Here is an 18,363-nt window from a genome sequence, read left to right as displayed (position 1 = left end):
CAACTTAGTGTCATCAGTTGGGCAAATATATTACTGGGATCACAATCAAGTTAATAGGACTACTTAGGTAAATGTTTGCAAAGTGCTCAAGTATGCCTTTTCATACAGACTTTGCCAAACTGAAACTCAGACAGCAATTAACTAGTTACCTAGGAATATGACCGACTAAACTCAGTGGGACTTACCTCTGGGTAGACATATATATTAAGGTTACCAGACACCCCCGTTTCCTGGGGACAGTCCCCGGATTTACAAATCAGTCCCCATACAAAATCCATTGAAGTTGAAAAGTGTCCCCGGATTCATTGAAAAAAAATCTGGTAATCTTAATATATATGATTACACTGTTGACCTGCCATTCATGGTATCTTTATTTACTATGGATGTAGATTTTTGTGGGGGGGGCAGAACCACCGTTAGCTATGTATTTTTATTGATTTTTGTTGGTTTGGGGGGCATGATTATTTGCTTGCTGACAGACCATAAATTGTAACAGGCCACAACTAATGTAGTAGGGTGTCTGGAGGTGTAAGAAGCCCAAGTTACAACCCATATTCACTTTATGGAGCTTGTGGATTATCTTGAGCCAGTCACTCTATATTAGCCTGACCTAGTTTGCAGGGTTCTTATGAGGCTAAAAGCACAATTCTAAACACTTTTAAGAAAGGGTGTAACATAAATGTAACTAGTGAATGCCAGGGTTTGTTTCTTTGTCCTACACTACCATGTCTATGATAAAGAACCCAGGGTCTTAACTATAGTGCTATGCGAATAAGGGTGGATTCCGTTCTCAGCCCTGTGAAGTATGTCAGGCTGAGAGTCAGTGACTGGTCCAAAGTCACATGCTGAGTTTCATGGCTGAATGGGGATTTGAACCCTGCTCCCCCAGGTCCTATCCCAGCACAGTAAGTACTATACCACATTGACTCTTAGGATTCGACTATAAATTGGCTTTTCCTGGAAGTCCCCACTGCAGCCCAGATCTCAGAAATCATGTTTTTACATTTGAAATATTAGATTCTTCCGATTTCATCACAAGTTTTGGCATGTATTGTGCTTAGACTGCCCCAAAACAATTACTCTCATGATGACTCTCTGAGCAAATAACCTTGTTGCATTCCCCTCCATAAAGGTGAATTACTGGCCTTCTTTGTTTGTTCTAGGCTTACCTTTAAGCTGCTTTTAAATGGGCAAGATGGCCTTTCTCGTGACAGCCTTGTGATGTCAGAGGTCTAGGAAGTTCCGTAAAGGTGGCACATTGCACGTTCAATAACCTTGCATTCCTGTTGGTTTTAATGGGTATTAGTCACAGCAATAAAGCATGTCCCAGTCTTTGCAAGGGCACCAGACACCTAAATAATGTGTATCTGAGTCCCACTTGGAAGTAGGGATGGGAGAGAAGTTCAAATCAATTAAAGACAAACTTATCAAATTTGTACCTTCCAAAACAATATGAGAAATGGAACACAGCCATCCTTGGAAATTAGCATTTTTCTAAATTTACCAATGCGGTTCCTTAGACAAGTAATGTGTACAAAAATGCCCATACTTAGGAGAAAACGTGCACAAAAATGCACCTATTAGTAAAAATAGCATACAAAAATGTGTTATACTATGAAAAAATGCCTTGCAAAAATGTGTATATTGGACAAATTTCCATGCAAATGGAAGAAGAAATTCACACTAAAATGCTGACAAATTTTCGCAAGCACTTAAAAATAATAACAATAACAAACTGATGTAGAAATATGATTGGTACAATGTGAAACCAAAACTGATAGATTTGCCCATCCTTACTTGGAAGTAAGTTGGAGATACTTCCAATTAATCCAATTTAGGGTGGCTAAATGTGTCCCCCCACCAGAGGCACTACCCCTCCCCCTAACATCCCAAAGAATTTGCCATTTACTTCATTCTGTCTAACAATAGGGCTGCCCCTGCCTCCTTATCCCATGCCTGAAGACTGTTCTGGAGAGAGCAGCCCCTGTTGAACGTCTGTTAAGTGGTTGCTAAAGGAAAGGCAACTTGCCAAGAAAAAGATGATAGCGATGCATGATGCTGCAATTGTTTGGCACACATACTCTCTGAGCTCTCTGAGCTGATTATTTGGCCTACAAGACCCCTTTCAACTCTTTGAGGAAGTATCATTGAACTCAGTAGGGTAGTGGTTTTCAACCAGTGTGTCATGGCACCCTGGGGTGCCTTGAATGGTGGTCAGGGGTGCCATGGGCAACACTGGCCTCTGTCCCTGTTTCCTTCCGTCCTCTGATGCCCTCTTGCATCTCTGCCTTCCAAAGGCTTGCACAGCTGTTTGTTGCAGCAGCCCTGGCTACAAGCTCCTCAAGCAAATGGTGCTTCTGGGGCTGACCAGGGGGTGATGGTTGCCAGGAGCTGAAATGGCCTCGGAGTAAGCAAGCAAGCAGGCGAGGGAGCCCAGCCAGCCAGTTTGCCTGCCCTTGCTGTTGGGAATGGACAGACAAGTCCCAGGCCCCTGTGGGGCAGTGTGAGGAGACACCTCTCTTTGGGGGGGGGGCAGCTTAGAGACCAGGCCCGGAGAACTCCCAAGGTGGGGGGAGAGAAGAGGAGGCTGAGGGAACACTCCACAAGGGAGGGTGTTCGAAAAAGAGTGAGAGGCTGCCAGCTCTGCAGGCAAGGGGTGACATAACGGCTCCTGAGCCCCACAGGGGTGCCGCAGAAAGAAGGTCAAGGGAGCCGTGGACACAAAAAGGTTGAAAACCTCTGCAGCAGGGTTTTCACATATATAATACAAACACACCGGAATGAGTTACATATCCCCTTCCACAGCTAACTCAGCGTGTTCCTTTTATAGTAAAAGAACTATAGGGTTACTGGCCCTTCTCCATGCATTTATGGCTCATAGAACTATAGCTGCCACCAAGCAGGGGAAATCCTCCTCAATTTATGAATGGTAAAGTTGCCAGCTTTGTTGTGGCTGTTTTGGCCCTGCTCCGTTACTTTTAAATACTGGCTGGCTTTGCACACATTTGGGAGGCGGCACTTTCCTCCTCAACCTTGATCTTCAAACTAAAAGGACACTGTCACCTGCTAAACTCTCAAGCTGATTTGACAGGGGAGAAACCCAAAAAGCAAAGGCTGGCACCTTGTCTGGGATGGAGAAAGGAAAGTCAGGAGAAAAGCTCATAGCTCTCTGCAATCCAACCTTGTGCTCAGTTACAAGGAAGAAAGTCTGTCTGAATTCAACTGGGCTTACCTGCAAGTAACTGTGTCTAGGAGGGGCGGGGCCTTAATTTGGACAATTGATTGCTCTTCACGCCTGCGAATAACTCTGGCATGTCCTTATGCATGTTGATATATAGCTATTGATATAAAGGTCCGTATAGTTAAAGCCAAGGTTTTTCCAGTAATGATGTATGGAAGTGAGAGCTGGACCATAAAGAAGGCTGATCGCCGAAGAATTGATGCTTTTGAATTCCGGTGCTGGAGGAGACTCTTGAGAGTCCCGTGGACTGCAAGAAGATCAGACATGTCCATTCTTAAGGAAATCAGCCCTGAGTGCTCACTGGAAGGACAGATCCTGAAGCTGAGGCTCCAATACTTTGGCCACATCATAAGAAGAGAAGACTTCCTGGAAAAGACCCTGATGTTGGGAAAGACTGAGGGCACAAGGAGAAGGGGAGGACAGAGGACGAGATGGTTGGACAGTGTTCTCGAAGCTGCGAACATAAGTTCGACCAAACTGCGGGAGGCAGTGGAAGACAGGAGTGCCTGGCGTGCTCTGGTCCATGGGGTCAGGAAGAGTCGGACACGACTAAACGACTAAACAACAACAATTATAGGTATAGTTGGGGGCGGGGGAGAGATAGACAAAAGTGGCCTTATGACATTATTAAAACCCAAGAAGAAGAAGAAGAGAGGAGGAAATTCATTCACTTCGGGCCCTGCGCAGGATACAGCCCAATCCTCCTCCTCCTCCTCCTCCTCCTCCTCCTCCTCCTCCTCCTCCTCCTCCTCAAGAAGAGCATCCTCTCTTCCTCTCTCCTTCCCCCGCCCGCCTCACGGCCTCGGTCACGTGACCTGTGGCGGCTCCTGTGCGGCTTGTCCCAGCCAGGGGAAGGACAGGCTGGGCGGGGTGTGGCGCTCTGGAGCAGCCAGCCGGGAGGGCGCGAGCCGGAGAGGAGGCGAGGGAGAAGAAGGAGGGAAGAAGCTCGGCGCTCGCGAGAGGCGGACTAGGCTGAGCCAGCGCTGCCCGCGCGCAGGTTCCGAAGGCGCCGCCGGGGGCGAGTCGCGGCGCCCCCCCCCCCGGCTTGCGCCCCTCTCGGAGAAGTCTCTCCTCCTGTCAGGTGAGGCGCGCGCGGGTCACCCGGAGAAGGCGGCGAGGAGCGAAGGGGGAAGCGGGGAGCTGCGAGGGAGGGGCCAGGGAGGCTGGCGGGTCTCTGGAGGGAAAAAGAGATTTAATTCGGAACTGTGGCAAGCTTCGTTTTCTTCTTCAAGCCAGTCCGTTCCCCTTTCTTGACTTGGAGAAATGTCATACAGTGTCTAAGCACGCTGAAGCACTTGCATGGTATTAAGCACAGAACAGCAGTTATGTTTATACACAGTGTATATAAGCTGTGCAGTTAGTATGCAATTACTTAAACTACTGCCTCGGCAGATATACGGCAAATAAAGGAGACTGTGCAACTTGCCACAAGAAAGTTTTCGCCATTAACTTGTATTAGTTTCATACCCACTTCTCCCATTGGTGAGAAATCTGGGGGTAGCACTGCCAATTTACAGTGCAACGCTGCACGTGTCTGCTCTGAGGTAAGTGTGCATGGTTACAGGCAGGGCTTTTTATCAGTCTGAGCTCAGTTTCTGCACCTCTCAGGTGGGCACTATTGCCATTAGAAGAGAACAAGGGAAGCGTTCATGGTGAGTTCTGGCACCTTTTCCCCCCCTAGAAGAATAGTTTTCTAGAATAATGTTTACAGTAGTTTACCTGTAGTTTATCCCTCACAGTTGCACTTTCCAATCAACCCTTAACAAACTACAGTGGTACCTCGGGTTAAGTACTTAATTTGTTCCACAGGTCCGTTCTTAACCTGAAACTGTTCTTAACCTGAAGCACCACTTTAGCTAATGGAGTCTCCTGCTGCTGCCACGCCGCTGGAGCATGATTTCTGTTCTCATCCTGAAGCAAAATTCTTAACCTGAAGCCCTATTTCTGGGTTAGCGGAGTCTGTAACCTGAAGCGTATGTAACCGGAGGTACCACTGTACAGTGCCTAGGGACTGAGGTAAAGAATGTAATTCACTTGTGGTTTAATGGTATAATGTGGACACAGCTTTGGTTTCCTTTGGGAGCAAGAGCACTCTGCAGACCTTGCATCACTTCTGTTTTATTTAGCACATTTACATTCCAACAACGGGCAACAAAATCACTAACCCTGCATCCCAGAGAGTAACAGTGTGGACCCCTGCACCCCGTTCCAGATTCTAATCTGGTTAAACTTGAAAGTCCTTTTGCCCCTCTCAAAATTCAGAACTGCCAACTGCTTCCTTTTCTTACACCTGTTTGCAGAGCAATGGTCTTAGACTCCATGCAGGTATATTGGCCATTCAGAAGACCAAACAAACATCTAGTGTCCTAAATGCCAGCTCCTACTGAGGAAAATAGCCTCTCATCTGTGGCTAGTAATAAGAGTCAGCAGAAGGAAGGAAGGAAGGAAGGAAGGAAGGAAGAATGGTCACCAAGTAGCTGTAACAATGTTCTTTGATAGCAACAAAGTACAGTAACATTACTCATTAATTTTTTGTCTTTCCCACAGCAATGCTTATATGGCTAGTTAGGGAAGATGTTAAAGCTGCTTCCCACTTAACAGATTAATTTCTAAAGAACTACATCTGCCTGGAAGGCATATTTGCCCCTGAAAGTCCTCCATGAGTGATGTCAGCTGTGGTGAACAAGCACTCTGCACATATCCTGAGACATATTTTAAATGACTTCTGTGTCTATTCCAGGAGCCATCTCTGATGTTGTATAGTGATTCCAGAACTAAGGCCTTGTGAGCACCACACAAATTGCACATTGTTCTGCTCTTTTTTTTTTTCTTTTCAAGGCTGGTAACTCGTATTCTGCAAAACCAGCTTCAGCACTCCCACACCAGTAAGATTTTGCTTTCCTTTATGTAGTATCTTGTAATGTGGGCACAAATCTAGCCAAAGTAAAAGACACTTAAGCTCCATTGATTTGCTTAGGCTCAATTCTCTTCCATTGTATTAACTCTGGCTGGATGGTGCCCAGTATTTCCAAAGTGTCTTGGAAGCTGCTAAGGGAAAACAAGTATAATGAATTACGTGTTACGCATTATGTGAATTATGTATTATGTGACCTCTCCAATAGCTAACTCATGGGATGCTTACAATACAGAATAAAACCACAGCTGCAGGTGAATACATACTGATAGGACATTTATGTCCTGACTCAATCCGTATTTATTTGCAAGTAAGGGCTCATCCACACGTCTGTTTGCACTGCAGTTTCTAGGCATGGGTCCAAGTGTTCTTTTGTCCCACTGCTTTCCCTTGGGAAAAGAAACACCAATCAGGTTTTCTGTTTGAACCAATGCCTGGAAGTCACGAACATGTGCCTAGAAATTGCGACACAAACAGAAGTGAGGATGAACCCTACAACACACTGGGTTTTTACTCCCATGTAAGATTGCAACCTTAAATCATACATGAAATTAAATCCCATTGAATTTAGTGGGCATTTCTTCTCAGTAAGTGTACATAAGAAGATAATGTTGCAAGTGTGCATAGGCAACCTTTTTTAAATAAACAATACACACACACACCTTGCAATCCAATCCTATACATTTCCACTCAGGGGTAAATCCAGCAGAGTTCAGTGAGGCTTGCTACTGCTAGCTAGGCAAGCGTGTATAGGATTGCAGCTTGATGGTCTAAAACTGGATACAGAGAAGTAAACAACGAACAAACTGGAAAGAACAACGGTATGAGTAAATTGATAAGTGTAATAATAATAATAATTTATTATTTGTACTCCGCCCATCTGGCTGGGTTTCGCCAGCCGCTCTGGGTGGCTTCCACAGAGACCAAAAATACACTAAAATGTCACACATTAAAAACATCTGAAAACTAAGACTAAAAACTTCCCCAAACCTCATTCCTTAAGCAGACCATGATCCAGGAGTCCTTATGAATTGCTTCATTGCAATGATGTTTAAAAAGGAAAAAAAAGAATGGCGCACTGAGACTACCAGTAAATGTAATAATCTAAGTATACCTAACTAGGTTCATTGAGTCAAGGGATTGCATTTAACTAACTTTTATTCACGGTAGACCCACTGCAATTCATCAGCATGACTAAGTTGGATCCATTCATATCAATGAGTCTGTTCTGAATAAAAGTTTAATACAACCCAGTGAAATGATTTCCTATATAAGGGCAGTTGAGCATTATTATTTTTTTAAAATCCTATTTATTCCGGTTGGAATATGCTTAATTTTGGCTGGAATGTGCCCTAAGGTTTTGTTTTGATATTACATTCTTGCATTGTATTTGCAAGCATTTTTGATGAAAGTGCTTGAAGTATGGTCAGGGTTGCAGTTTTAAACTGGTGTGCTCACTGGAAAGTGAAGAAAAAACAGGTTCACTGATTTGTAGGTTTCATCGTTAGGCTGACTGTAGACCTTTGACAAAGATAGCAAACTTCTATAAAGAAGCTTTTCTTTTAAAATGAACTATAGAAATGGCATGATACATAATGTATAGAATTGCCTTTGCTATGAGATGATTGGTTACTATCAAGTTGTCTATTACACCCAGCACCGCTGCTTTCTAGAACATTGCACACTGAATCCAAGTTTTGTTACTGATTGTGAATCATTTATGCATTTTTAATAATTTAGATAAAAGATCTTTATGTCCATTTTATGACGTAGCTGCAACGAAAAGATGGGATGCTTGCAACATGGCCATTTTCATCTGATAAAAATTGAAATGGAAGAAGCAAGATACAACCTTGCACTTTTTTCCACTTTCATTAATCATTTAGAGCTCTCATAATGGAAATCTGATACACCACTTCCATGGAACACCAGGGACTTATATGCTTATATTATAGGAGAGAATGAATCCATAGACACTGGAAAGGGCCTTAAATTTTTTCAACCTGCCAGAGTCTTCTTGAGAGAGCTGGCCTCTCTTTGAATAATGCTCCGAGAAAGCAATTTTCACAGCTTTACTCAGGCAGTTGCTTTCCTTGTTTAAGCAGAAGCTTAATGACTTTGGGATCCATTAAGCATGTTTCATAACATATTTTCTAAATGTTTCCTGCTACAAACTTATTGCCTTGACCACGTTTTGAATACTTGGATAATAGTAAGGGTGAATTTTGAATTTGTTTTGGGTAGGCTGATTTTACATTTCTTTAAAAAAAATGTATATTAGTGAGATATCTTTGGAAACATTGTAATTCTGAATAAATTAGGGGATTTTCAAAATGTCATTTTCATCAAGTTATTGATTGTGCTTTCCTCTCTCATTAAATGAGCTTTGACTCCTGCTGTGAACTAGCATATATGTACCTTTGCAGTTTTTTAGAGTGGCTGCAGTTCATGCCATTCCGGTTGATGACCATGCATGTTGTGACATTGGAAAGCAGCAAGAATAGAAAGTAGCAGCTCTCCCTGCTAGTCCATTTCCCAAGACACTCTGCTGTAATAAGCACAGTTATTGATTGAGAAGCTAGGATGGAGGAGCAGAGGCAGCATATCCTCCATTGTTTCATTGTACTTTCCTTCCCTTCTGTGCTCTTCTATCAGTCTCCTCCATGTATTTCTGCACTGATCTCCTTCAGCTTCTCAGACAGAACTTCTCCATGGGGCAGTGGGTGCTACAGTCTCCGTGGGTGGAAGTTATGACTCTTCTCTGCGACCATTACTTGTTAAGATTGTTTTCTTTCTAACATGAATGATTGGCTGCTATTACTTCAGTAGAAGCCAAGCTTAGGAGCTGAGATGTGGCTTCAAACCCAATGCTCAGGATATAAGAAAAGATAGCAGTTTGGCATTTGAGTTTGGAGATAGCTGAGAGATTTGAGATGGGAGTATGTTGGACTGGAGGGTGCCTGCAGGGTGCCCTTCCTGTTGCTTTGTGGAAACTGAAACAGGGTTGGCAATTATATTGCTTGCTTTCAATAGTTTGTTTGCTTCTAATAGGGTTGATTGTTGGCATCCGTCTGTCTTGAGTCAATGGAGTGCGCCCTTGGTGTGAAGACAAACTTCTGAGTTAACAGCACCAAAGTGACCTCCATGGGGCGGACACCTGAGCAGTGTATATGGAGATGTTGGGCTGTCCAGACAACAGGACCACCCTCTCAGCCTCACTGATGTGATCCAATGGAAAGCTGAGCAATACGTTTGGCACCAGCTTGGCTGCAGGAGTTGCTGGAAGGAAGTGTAAAAGGTGCCATCCAACCATCTTAGGGACTCCACTCTGGATATGTATGTAAGGTATACTCCATAGCCTTTTCTTCTCCCAAAGATATCCTGCAAGGCAGTGGAGGTGCAGGGTGGGGGACCAAAGGTGGACAAACTACCCCAGAAGGAGCAGGTCAGAAAGGAGGAACTCTGTTGTCCAAAATCCTCCAGAAGTGAGAACATTTTTTTCAGTCAGAGGTTCGGAAGCTCAACTACAGAGATTCTAGTTGAGGCTGGCTGTGGAGGTCCAGCAGGTGAATGAGCAGCTAACAAGCTTGGACTGTGGGTTATTCTAGTCAGTAGCTGCTAATCTGCTTTATGTGTCCTGGAGCTTGCCAGCAGAGATGGGAATAGAAGGCTAAAGGAATCGCTTCAGTGCTGGAAAACTGCAAAGGAGAGAGTGCAGCAGGAAATGCAACAGTGGCAGCATGCGCTGGAAGTGAGTGGGCCGGAATAAGACTAGTTGAAACCTATTTATTAGATGCCTTACAGTATGCCATAAATAAAGTAACCTGCAAACCTATTAAGGCCTTACTAGGTAGGATTTAGGGACGCGGGTGGTGCTGTGGGTTAAACCACAGAGCCTAGGGCTTGCCGATCAGAAGGTCGGCGGTTCGAATCGCCGCCACGGGGTGAGCTCCCATTTCTCAGTCCCTCCTCCTGCCAACCTAGTAGTTCAAAAGCACGTCAAAATGCAAGTAGATAAATAGGTACCGCTCCAGTGGGAAGGTAAACGGCGTTTCCGTGTGCTGCTCTGGTTCGCCAGAAGCGGCTTAGTCATGCTGGCCCCATGACCTGGAAGCTGTACGCCGGTTCCCTCGGCCAATAAAGCGAGATGGGCGCTGCAATCCCAGAGTCGGCCATGACTGGGCCTAATGGTCAGGGATCCCTTTACCTTTACCTTTAGATAGGATTTGGTCACTATAGTTGGAGTAGCCCTGAGATAGGACCCTATGGTTGGAGTAGTTGAGGAGCCTACATGTAATGGAACCAAAGGGTTACGAAGGATAGCTGTCCTGAGTATAAGCAGCCGAGATGATGAAGAGAATGAGAAGCTACTGAGAGCTATCTTAAGTGGATGAGGCTTGGTGGTCTGGCAGAATATACCCCACCCCACCCCCCCACCCCCGCCCATTGATGCAGCAATGAAACTGCTAGCACATTTGCAAAGCTAGGCAGGGTCCTGCATGGTTTCAAACTCAATGGGGGGACAGCATGTTGATATTCCTGCATTGCAGAGGATTGAATTAGATAACTCTTGGGGTCTCTTCCATCTCTGCTGTTCTGTGGTTCTATGACCTCTGGATAAAGACTGTTCAAGGCCTTATATCAGCACTCTAGTCCAGAGCATGAATCAGAGAGAGCCAATGATGTGGGCTTTCTGTAAAATTCTGAAAAGGATTTTATTCATATGCAAATAAAGGTAGTAATTTGCATGTTTATTTCACTTGAATTCAGTAAACAGAGCTAAAAGCTTTGAAATTGCCAAGCTTAGTATTGTATTCACAATTGGCTGTCATTCATGGTTACTGAAGAACTTAGGAAATGGACAATTTTCTACGGGGGTGCAAGGAATAAAGCCTTGGAAAAAGTTCTGCTCCACATCACTGAAGTGGGTCAGTTTAAAGTGCATAGCCTACAGTAGCGCACCAGTCAAACTTATGCTGGTATACGGTTCTTGAGTGTGCCCATTCACTGTTTCCACTGTGCAGAGTCCCCTCCACAGTGTGATGCACTTATGAAGGGAGGCACAACTGTGCAGATGAAAGGGAAACGAAACATAAAGAAACAGGGACTAATGGGGTTAAATAAAGGGAAATGGTCTGGACACAGCCTTAGGAAAACAAGTCATTTAGTTAATGACTGATTACTGGAGAGCAGCTGAGTGGTTGTGGGGGTGGGTGGGTTTGTGTTAGGCTTCCTGAGAAGAAGGTATCTTAAAACATGTGATTTGATATCTTGAAAGCAAATGAAGAGAAGCTGAGATCCGAGCTGCTAATATATAGATTAAGAGCAAGGCAAAGCATAGTTTATGGGGTATGGTGGCCACATGCGCATTGACTTGGTATTAGGGGTCAGATCAGGATAAGCGATATCAATTTGTGGGGAAATCCTTTGCATAATGAAGGTATGCTTATTAAAGCTCTGCAACTACATTCCCGACAACTTTGAAAAAGGGAAGCAAAGGGAACAATTCACAGGATGAGATTCCCACACTGTGTGTTCTATGGATAGTGCAGAGATAAGGGAGCTGCACAGTCAATAATACTTGACATTTATACAGTGGCTTTAGAGTGTTTAGAGAACTTCGTACACTATATCAGTGATGTTACTGTCAGTTTCCTTCCTAGTATGTCTATTATTTTTGCATATTTATACTGTCATCTTCCCAAGCAGCTCAGGGCAGCCTACACAGTTCCCTTCCCCTTTCTATCTTCACAACAATTCTGTTGCATGGATAAGGCTGAGAGAGTGGCAGGTGGGAAGGTCACCCAGTAAGAATTGTAGCTGAGGATGGATCATGCCCCAGATTTTCCAATTGCCAAAGAAGCAAAATTTGAAATACAGTCATACCTCGGGTTAAATGTGCTTCAGGTTGAGCGTTTTCAGGTTACGCTCTGCGGCGTCCTGGAAGTAACGGAGCACGTTACTTCTGGGTTTCGCCACTCGTGCATGCGCAGATGCTCAAAATGACACCACACACATTCACAGAAGCGTCGAGTTGCGACACATCCAGACACGCAGTCGTGGGTTGCATTTGCTTCAGGATGCTAACGGGGCTCCGGAACGGATCCTGTTCACATCCTGAGGTACCACTGTATGTTGTATTATATAGTATGGAATGCCCTATTAATATGGGGCAGCAGGGCTAATCAACTTTACAATGTGCATGTAAACTATATAAATGCAAAATGTTATTTTTGTTCTTGTCTGCTGGAATGCATATCCCACTCTTCAGCAGTAAAAAGCTTCCAGAACAACCAAAAAAACTGATGAGGTGATGGTCATTGAAAACCTAAGTTGATGGTCCAGCTTCAAACTAATTTTCTGGAAAACCCAAATCTATTCACAAGTAGCATTCCCAGGTTGAGGTGTTTGCCCCTCAGTGCTAGCTCCACTATGTGTCCTCCAGATAGTTTTGCTCAGCAGCAAGAAATATTGATGTTGGTCAGCTTTGCAGTTACACCCAATCATTACATTTGTGCTGTTTTCAGTGATACTATACAGACATAATAGGGAGATAGATTTGCCAAAGTGTATGAGAAGTGCAAGGAAGCAATGGATCAAGTGTGTCAAGTCCATCCATCTATTGGGTTAACTTGCTACACATTTTGATATACACTTACTTCTAACGGGAATAGCCAGACTTCAAAGGAAATAAAGCCCAGAAATACAAACTTGACCAGTTAAGAAAGCAGGAGGTTGAGACAGAGCAGATACTGACTCCTACCAAAGAGCATGTGATGGTGGCAGGTTGGAGGTTAGTAAATGATTGGTGAGCCATTCTAGATAATTGTAGACAGCAGGTGGTAAGAACTTTCAGAGTTCTTTCTATCCCAAATAGCTGATTCCTAAATAGTGGTTTGGGGCAATGTAGCATAGTCCTAAATAAAAACAATTCTGCTCACATTGTGTAAAACCCCATGTTTTTCCCCCCCACAGGGCAGATAAGGAAACGTGTGAACAGTTGTCTCTAAGAAAGGATTCCTTTCTGACTGAGCTCTTACAATGGCTATGAACACCCTTTTTCTCTCGGTGGTGAGTAGAAATTCATTCCTGGAAAATGTTTGCCACAGAAGCGGTGATAGATGAAAGTGCTTCACTAAAGCCATCCTTCATCAAACTATTTCTAGAACATGCCATCTGCAATATAAAATAACCTTTTTCTTGAAAAAGGCTCATTCACACGTGGACCACATTGTGGGACGAGACAGCACTTGTTTCCCTCTTATGGAAAACCAGAGAGAGAGAGAGACTCATAAAGGCAGACACATTAAATTTTATGAATAAAGTTGGTTTTATTCATCCTGGAGAATATTTTAAATTACCTCTTCTATGCATTTTCCTGAAAGGGAAATTGTATGTGTATATGCATATATAGCAATGTTGGTCACCAGCTAAAATGCAGGTACTGAATGTATTTTGTGCAAACTCTGTATCAAGGTGTAGCTCATACATTTTGTTTGCTGAACTATAGTTACTGAAGTTATGTAGGCTTGCATATCTTATCAAAATTGGTTTCCTCTTTTGCAGCAAGAAAGGAGGAGGATGCCAGTTGAGGAAAGGGGAATGTAGTGCTGTGGGGTTGAATTGATCACTCAAGGATTCCTTACTCCAACTCTTTGATTCTAGTGTAAGGCCGGGGTGTGGGGAAGAGGAGGACTGCTAAGCTACCCAAACTATAGCTTAGCTCAGTGTAGCGCAGCACCAAAACAGCCAGGAAGAGCAAATCAGCCACATTATGCTCTCTCAGAGTCTGCAAATTCATGCATTCATGCCATTTGGTTTGGCTTAGTGTCATGTGCAAGCCAGAGGATAGTCACATGCCACAGCTAATTGTCCTGATCCAAATGCAGACCAAAATCTGAATTAATTTTACAGACATCCAGAGGACATCTAGAAAATTAAGCTGGTTATTTCCAGAGAGGGCAGAGTGAGGTAGAGTACTAATTTCTAGCAATGATGCTTATTTCATCCACCTTTAACTCTCTGCAGTCATCTTCTATCTGTCATCTAAGTGATACAAATGTAACCAGAAATCTTTTTAACCTTTCTTCATGATATTTGTTCTCCTAACATTGCAACTCTCTTGCAAAACCATCCTTTGCTTTTCAAAGATGTGTACCATTCACACAGAAGGCACCCTCTGGTGAGAGCTGTTGAATGTGGATTTAAAGTTTTTAATGTTTGATGTTTTACTGTGGTTTTATAATTTGTTGTAAGTGTCCCAGAGTGAGTGGGGCAACCCAACCATATGGGTAGCAGGCAAATGAATGAATGAATCACCAGCCTCTATTTTTCTGTCTTTCCCAAGTAGGCTCATCAAAGCACTGGAATGGCTCTGTCTGAAGTTAGCCATAGTTTCCAGTATTCACAAGAGAAGTCATGAAAGTATGCTTGTCTCTGTATGCCTTTAACTAAATATGATGGGGGAAACCCTGAGCCTAGGGGTGTTGCTAGCTGCTTAAAGAACTAAGGGCACAGGTCTATGTCTATGAGATAAACTGACATATGTGAATTTCTATGCATAAATGATCTATTGGGGAAAGCATAGCAGATGGCTAAGGTTTCACTAGCACTGACCTTTGTCGTATACCCAGCTGGCTGGGGTCAAAGTTAAAACCATGCTTTTGAAGTTTAAAAAATGGGGAGGGGCAAGATATTCCGGCCCATCATAAAATCCCTGGGCTACCCAGTAATAATGTCCCTGGACAGACCTCTAATGAATGTCAGGGATTCAACGCATGTTTCAAAACTGCTTTACTATTCTTTGTAACCTGTTGTTCAGCTACAACTGTGTGTGTGTGTGTGTGTGTGTTGCTTAAAAAAGCAATTGCAGATCCCCAGAAATATATTTTAATTATCAAAGCAATACGTAGAATTATAAATATTAAATAATGAGCTGGGGGGGGGACCCAGTGGATCAGGATTGCTGATTGTTAAATACACTCTAGCTACATCATTCAGTGTCAGTGAAGACTAGATAAATGTTTTCTTTTCTTTTTGGTAATGTTCAAGTCACCGTTTCAAGTTTAAAAATTGTGGATCTAAATGTTATGGCAGCCATTGTCTGAGGTGCTGAACTGACCAAAATGCAAATGGCCTTTGAGTGAGGCACTGAAAATACAACTGGGGGACTTTTACTTCACTGCCTCTGTCGTTGCTCTCAAAGTAAATTGGATTTGACAAGGCTCTTTCTCAAAGATTAGCAGTGGTTAGATTAAGCTGTCCTTGATTTTACCATTTAATCTGGCACTGTTGTTTTGGTATAGTGAAGAGAACAAGACAACGGACAGCTCTTTTCCTGTTCTCTGAACTACATTAGCATCCTAAGACCATATCAGCTACTCAGACAGGATCCTGCAGTGAGACTCCATCACTTAAGGCTTTTGGATAAAAGTGGCACTCCAGTGATGCATTCTCGACACTGAGCAGAGCTGTTCACATGTCCTACCAAAAGCCTACAATTCTTTGCCCAGGATGAGTTGAATATTGCAACCTGTGTAAATTAGGCAAGTTGTGTAAATGCACGTAGTAGTTCTACAGTGACTGTTTTGTGTGACATACTTGGCTTTTGCTAGTCATAAGGAAGGACAAGGAGTTAGGATGGGTGCACCCCAGCTATTCAGCTGCTCCTCTGGCTTTATGAGAATTTCACAAGGCATGGTTTACTTTCAAGGGTGTGTTTACAGCTGCAAGGGCTCAAAATATACGGCATATCCACAAGGCTGCCCATGAAGTTGTCTATCAAAGTGACAAAGGAAAAGCAGTAGCTCAAGGCAGCATTCTCCTGTCCTTAGCAGTGTTATGAAGCTTATACAAGTTTAACAGAAATGGAAGCATTGGATATAATCTGGAAAATGCTCCAAGCAACATAAACACTACTCAGTACTCCAACCTCTTATTTAATCCTTTCAGGAATTTCAGGGTCCGCTTTCCTTGACATCCAGGATTTCTATGTATTGCTCAGATTAGTTGCACTCACTCTGCAGCTTGTCTAATACTTAAATGTTCAGTCTCTTTATAGCAAATCAACAAATTTCAAATGAAATTTAAGAGCACAGTAGTACCTCAGGTTATATACGCTTCACGTTCCAGACTTTGCTAACCCAGAAATATTACCTTGGGTTAAGAACTTTGCTTCAGGATGAGAACAGAAATCGTGCTCCTGCGGCGTGGTGGCAGCAGGAGGCCCCATTAGCTAAAGTGGTGCTTCAGTTTAAGAGCAGTTTCAGGTTAAGAACGGACCTCCGGAACGAATTAAGTACTTAACCTGAGGTACCACTGTACAGTCTGTACTAAATGGGTTACCAAACATGAAGGGCTGGAGAGATACCAACCCCCTTATTTCTTTCACTATATTAACAAGCAGGTATGAATATACAATTGCAAGGATTAGGAGGTTTGACTGTGCGCACATCCTGCATCTCATTCATTCAGCCCTCTCTTTCTTGGCCAAGTGTAAGTTCAGTGCCCTGAACTTTATTGCCTTACTCATTATTAACCCTACTGGTTTTGAAGTGACTACTCATGCACATGTGTTTACCTGATATATACCAAGATTTATCTTGGCATAGAGATGGAGTGATGGGGTGAAGTTTCCCCTGCTGCATTTCTTCCTGTTTGGTTTGTGCGAAAACAGGCATAATATGTGGACCTCCAGGTGTTGTTTGAAGTAGAAGTTCCATGGTTGGGGGGTGATGGAAGTTGGAGTCAACAACAAGAGGTGGGCAGTGGTTCATCATTCATGTGTTAACAGCACAAGAGTCTAGATAGAAAAAGTGATGTACTCTTACAATTGCAGCTAACATTTGGGGAAGTTGCATATACGTCATAAATTATAGTTGTGTTGTTAATATGTTCAATCTCTGTTGCCCACACTTTGTTTTTAAGTGTAAAGAGACTTCTTCCTTTAGCATGCATGTCTGTTGCACAGATCAACTGTGAGCTAACACCACAAGCCTAGTTTGTGAAATCCACCGTCTGATGTGGAATGAAAGAGGTGATTCTGCAAGGGTAAATTACTACCTCTCAGCCAAACTACAGTACACTTTTTAAGGCACATGCAACAGATACAGACACAAGTCTCCTGTTTTGTTTTAAGGAATGGCATGGGATGCTTACCCCCTTACTCCTCTAGCTACTTTCCTGCTCAAAATCGCCCTATAAGCTGCTTTTGTCTCAATAAAAAACTTACATAGTGTTGGGCAGTCTAGCTGTGAGTAGCTTCCAGTCCCCTTTCGTTTAATTTTACAAAGGCTTTTCATTGGTGGTCTTGATTCACTACATTTTATCTTAGAACATTGTGCATATTTATGTACTTAAACAATGTATATGCCGCTTAGCTACACTTGCCTCTAAGCAGATGCAAAGGCAGCATGTGACAAATGTGCTTGCAAGCATGGGCATAATGCAGGCATGCCCCCCAGGGAGCCAGGTGTGACTGCAGCTCCTTCCTGAGTGTACAGATGGTGATAAATGCAGGTTTTCCTGTTTACTGTGTGCTGCCTCGCCACACGACGGTGACTGAGGTGAGTTTCTTCTTCGGGGCTGGGATGCTACAAGGGAGCCGAATGCCTTTGAGGTGGGTCCTGAGATGGCGACTCCGTGAGATCTGCTCGCGCGGTGCAGATCTAAGGCTCTCTCGCAATTTCTGCCGATGGGGGCGGTGAGTAAACAGAGCGACCCGGACTGTGCATACACAGTGTTGGCGCTGGCTCGCTGTGTCTGTGTTGGGCGCTGGCAGGCGCCTCAGTCCCCGCCTCCTTACGCAGAGCCACCCGGCCCCGTTTTCATGAATGAAATCCAATCGGCCGAGTATAAATAGACCCGAAGGCTGCCGACGTCACCATGAGAGCGGCTCCTACCGCTGCTCCGGAGCTCGGCTCTTTTGCATTGCACTCCAGATTCACCCTGAATCCCGAGGGAGGGAGGGAGGAGCGGGTCTAGCCGGAGAGAGCGCATCGGCTGCAGCTGCAGGAACGGGGCGAAGGGCAACTCCAGCGCCATGCTGCCTTTGTGCAAAGTTGGCGGGCGGCTCTCTGGCATTGCGCGCCCCGCGTAAGGAGCGGCTGCTGCTGCTGCCGGGGGCCGCCGCCGTTGCTCAGCCGCGGAGGCTGCAAGGCACCAGTCCCTGCCGGGTAAGGCGCCGTGTTCCGCCGCCGCCGCGCGTGAT

General features: G+C 44.1%; 1 protein-coding gene across 6 annotated transcripts in view; it reads left to right on the top strand.

Annotated features, from left to right (window-relative positions):
- Nucleotides 1-4,099: 4,099 nt before the first annotated feature.
- RHOBTB1 (Rho related BTB domain containing 1) overlaps nucleotides 4,100-18,363 on the top strand; it is a 59,590-nt gene continuing 45,326 nt past the window's right edge. Inside the window, exons 1-2 of one of the 6 annotated variants that reach the window (XM_083740400.1) lie at nucleotides 4,100-4,196; nucleotides 13,131-13,226. The gene's annotated coding sequence lies outside the window, so the exon portion shown is untranslated. Of the gene's footprint in view, nucleotides 4,323-4,847; nucleotides 4,894-13,130; nucleotides 13,227-18,016; nucleotides 18,329-18,363 lie in introns of those variants that run through there. The other 5 variants (XM_083740399.1, XM_083740401.1, XM_083740403.1 and 2 more) reach the window with 5 other exon arrangements.

The sequence above is a fragment of the Podarcis gaigeae genome (genome assembly GCF_964106915.1).
Source record: "Podarcis gaigeae genome assembly, chromosome: 5".
Lineage (NCBI taxonomy): Eukaryota > Metazoa > Chordata > Lepidosauria > Squamata > Lacertidae > Podarcis > Podarcis gaigeae.
The sequence above is the reverse complement of the archived record's forward strand: the minus strand, read 5'-3'. Positions and strand labels throughout refer to the sequence as shown.